This window comes from Parasteatoda tepidariorum, chromosome 2 (assembly GCF_043381705.1).
Source record: "Parasteatoda tepidariorum isolate YZ-2023 chromosome 2, CAS_Ptep_4.0, whole genome shotgun sequence".
Lineage (NCBI taxonomy): Eukaryota > Metazoa > Arthropoda > Arachnida > Araneae > Theridiidae > Parasteatoda > Parasteatoda tepidariorum.
The window spans coordinates 19,577,189-19,581,658 of record NC_092205.1 but is presented as its reverse complement, the minus strand read 5'-3'; the positions used below and the strand labels follow the sequence as shown (position 1 = coordinate 19,581,658).

At 27.6% G+C, this 4,470-nt stretch overlaps 1 long non-coding RNA gene across 1 annotated transcript; it reads left to right on the top strand.

The window, feature by feature from the left end:
- Window positions 1-705: 705 nt before the first annotated feature.
- LOC139424949 (uncharacterized) lies at window positions 706-1,960 on the top strand. Its single transcript, XR_011636096.1, has 2 exons — window positions 706-936; window positions 1,109-1,960. It is a non-coding gene; the product is annotated as an uncharacterized lncRNA (long non-coding RNA).
- The last annotated feature ends 2,510 nt before the right edge of the window (window positions 1,961-4,470 follow it).

Genomic DNA, 4,470 nt, shown 5'->3' with positions numbered 1-4,470 from the left:
GGGATGATGGTTCCAACATTTGAGCAGTAAGAAAATGTGATGGAAATTTCTGATGGTCCAACATGTTGCTATTCTAATGTTGGACCAACATAAATCTGTCCAAATTCCTATATTGGGATGATGGTATCTCATGTTGGTTCCAACATTTCATTTCTAAGATAATATGATGGAAATTTCTGATGGTCCAACATGGATGAACCATCAAAACAAGATGCTATTCTTATGTTGGACCATCAAATANTTTTATTTTGACATTGAATATTAATTTTTTTAAAAAATTAGTTTAATTTCTTAAATGTGTCACAAGCTTACATTTTTTTAATATTTCTTTCTAATTAGCCTGGATTGCAATTATTTTGATACTGGATTGTCTACTATATTAGAGAATAATTGCCGCAATAGTATTAATATTTCATTTAAAAATACTGATATGAATTGTTCTTGGACAAAATTATTTTTATAACTAATATTCTAATCAAAATTCACGCACAATTTGAGTTTTTCCTTCTTAAATTTGCTTAACGTTTTACCCAATGAGACCCGTCATGGAGATTACGTGTCAAACAGCAAGATGTAATGATAGTAAATCTAGATGATCCATAAGGATTAATCAAATCACATAAATCTGATTAAAATCATGTATAAGGTGATTGTTCCAACAAATTATTGGTGGACCAGCGGGAATATACCATCAAAACATTTATAGATCTCAGAATTTAGTAATGTGTATTTATAATTTAGTAATTTATATTAATAATTTATAATGTATTTTTTCGTGTATTTAGCTAATTTTAATTTGTTCATAATAATTTTGTTTGCGAATAAGGTTGTAAAAAGGCATAAAATAAAGATTGGCATAAAAGTTTATACATAGAACAATATATTACAAAGAGCAACTTAACGAGCAACAATAATTTCAAAGAGCAACTTAATTAGGTAATTTCAAAGAAAATTGATTGGAACTAATGAAATGTTAAGAAACTTATTTGGTGTGTAANTTCATAATTTTGTTTGCGAATAAGGTTGTTAAAAGGCATAAAATAAAGATTGGCATAAAAGTTTATAGAACAATATATTCATAGATTATTTCAAAGAGCAACTTAATTAGGTAATTTCAAAGAAAATTGATTGGAACTAATGAAATGTTAAGAAACTCATTTGGTGTGTAAAAAGATGGGTTTTATTGGACTGAGCCCACCTTTGATAACCCTGAGATCACAAGAAAAGAGTACTTAATTTATATTGTTAAAATGTGATTGCCCGAACTTCATTAAAACTGTAATTTCATAATGCGTTTTTCTTTCGTAAAAGAAATCACTGTGTGCATAGAATTGTTTTCCCTGTCAATAATTGACCAAACAGCATAACAATTCACTAGCTGAATAGCTAAAATTATTTATGAATTTGGTATTCGTTAAAAAAAATATTTTTGAAGAAAGTAGAGTATTTACATATAATTTTCTATTAACTTCAAGTAGTTCCAAAAAAATTTAATATTTGGTCTATACAAATTGTACTAAGATGCAAAAAATTTACATAATTTGTCCAAATATTTCCAAACATCTTCATAATTTTATAACTGCCAATTTTTCTGCATTTACGTCCTTTTGTATAAACATATGCACAAATTGATACAAATATTAACCTAACATTTTTCTTAAAAGTAGGCTAATTTTAAATTTCTTTAATTTTATTTATTTTGGGTCTTGTTTGAATTTCACTTTATTACTAGTAGTAAAAATTATTATTAATTATTTAAAGAAGCTGTTAATTTGATTGCGTATTTTTTCTTCTAGCTGTGATACGAGGACATATATGGAATGAATTAGAAAAAGAAATTTGTCTATGACGAAGTTTGTAAATGAAGACTGACCATTATAATTGTGAATTATGTGTGCTTGTTGTTGGAAAGAAGTTGCTTGAATAATATGCTCTGTTTAGATAAAAGATTTTAAATAAATATCCTTGATTTTATTTTGGCATTGAATATAAATTTTTTTTAAAAAATTGTTTAATTTTTTAAATGTGTCACAAGCTTGCATTTTTTTAATATTTCTTACTAATTAGCCTGGATTGCAATTATTTTGATACTGGATTATCTACTATATTAGGGAATAATTGCCGCAATAGTATAATGTTTCATTTAAAAATATTGATATAAATTGTTCTTGGACAAAAATATAAATTGTTCTTGGACAAAATTATTTTTATAAATAATATTCTAATCAAAATTCACGCACAATTTGAGTTTTTCCTTCTTAAATTTGCTTAACGTTTTACCCAATGAAACCCGTCATGGAGATTACGTGTCAAACAGCAAGATGTAATGATAGTAAATCTGGATGATCCATAAGGATTAATCAAATCACATAAATCTGATTAAAATCATGTATAAGGTGATTGTTCCAACAAATTATTGTTGGACCAGCGGGAATATACCATCAAAACTATTTGCCTGTATTATGTTCGACGATAAATTGTCAGACAAAATTCCTACATTGGGATGATGGTTCCAACATTTGAGCAGTAAGAAAATGTGATGGAAATTTCTGATGGTCCAACATGTTGCTATTCTAATGTTGGACCAACATAAATCTGTCCGAATTCCTATATTGGGATGATGGTATCTCATGTTGGTTCCAAGATTTCATTTCTAAGATAATATGATGGAAATTTCTGATGGTCCAACATGGATGAACCATCAAAACAAGTTGCTACTCTTATGTTGGACCAACATAAATCTGTCCGAATTCCTATATTGGCATGATGGTAGCTAATGTTGGTTCCAACATTTCATTTCTAACATAACATGATGGAAATTTCTGATGGTCCAACATGAGCAAACCATCAAAACAAGTTGCTAATCTTATGTTGGACCATCATAAATCTGTCCGAATTCCTATATTGGGATGATGGTAACTAATGTTGGTTCCAACATTTCATTTCTAACATAATATGATGGAAATTTCTGATGGTCCAACATGAGCAAACCATCAAAACAAGATGCTAATCTTATGTTGGACCATCATAATTCTGTCCGAATTCCTACCTTGGGGTGATGGTTGCTTATGTTGGTTACCATCAAGGATTATGTTGGTCCATCAAAAATTTTGACTTGGGAGGTTAAGGAACTTTAAATGGTTTTTCTACAAAACATATATCTTAGTCAGGCATATGCCTTGAATACATGTTCTTGTACAAAAATATAAAATCTTAAAATATTATTTCAGAAAAAACAGTATTTTAGAATAATTAAAAGGTTTCTTAATTCCAGTTGTCTGAAAAATACCACATACCAATCAAGGAATGACTTTCCAGAAACAAAAATTTCTCTTCGACCATATTTCATATTTGTGTAAAATACTTAAAATACAATGTCATGAGAGAACTTAATAAAAATAAAAGTTTTCGCATAGTTAATTACTGCGGCTCGAGGATTTTAACTACGTCGTTAAATTTTATGAATGATATCCATAAAGAATATTTCGGAAGGAAATGCAAGCAACCATTTATAATGTCATAGGTTTGGTTCATGAAGTACAAGCTTTTTACAAGCCTAGCAGATCGAACAATTTACACTTTTTTAAATACCATCTAATATATCTATTAAACGTTTTTTATTTTCACAAAACACATCATTTTTTATTTCAAACTTTGTTTTGTTTCAATATGATCGTAAAAGTGGAGTTCTGATTCCTTATATGTAAAGTACACGCATGAAAACTAAATTAATTTTTCATATTTTTAGTTCTTACTTTCTTCTTATAATAAATAAATTGCTTAAAATAAAGTACCATTTCTATATTTAAATAAAGTACTAGTAGGACCCATAACTTTTAAAAGCTGTATACTATTTATGCATTAAATCACATAACTTTAGTAATTGTAAGCAAAAATAAAAATAATAAAGGTTGCAAGCAAATAATATATATATATATACGATATTGAAATAATATATATATACGACTTAAAAGAATTGATACTTGGCGGGCTAGGCTTTCTCGAAAAAGAATGGAAAGAACAGTTGCTATCATAAATGCCTCATAATTTTTAACACATGGGATAAATACGGTTCTTGTTAACTTACTTGCTGTTGAAATTAATTACAAGATGTTGAAATTAATGCAAGTAAAATCTTTTTATCTGATCACCTGTTTTTTTTGAACCCGGAATTAAATCAAATTTGTCTAGAAAAGGTATTTTAAGTCCTAACATAGAAAAGTTCTGAAGAAATTTTTTTATGATATTAGTTTAACTATTCGAAAATTACTCATTTGATGAAATTAAATAAAAAGATAACCCATACCTTTTTGGGAATTGGTAATATAACTAATAATAATTGGTAATATAACTAATAATAATAATTGGTATTGTAACTACCTGGATTTAAACACATATAACAACATCGTTTTCAAGATGTTGAAATTAATATAATGTTAAAGTTTTGTAGGGTACGTTTCAATCGACTAT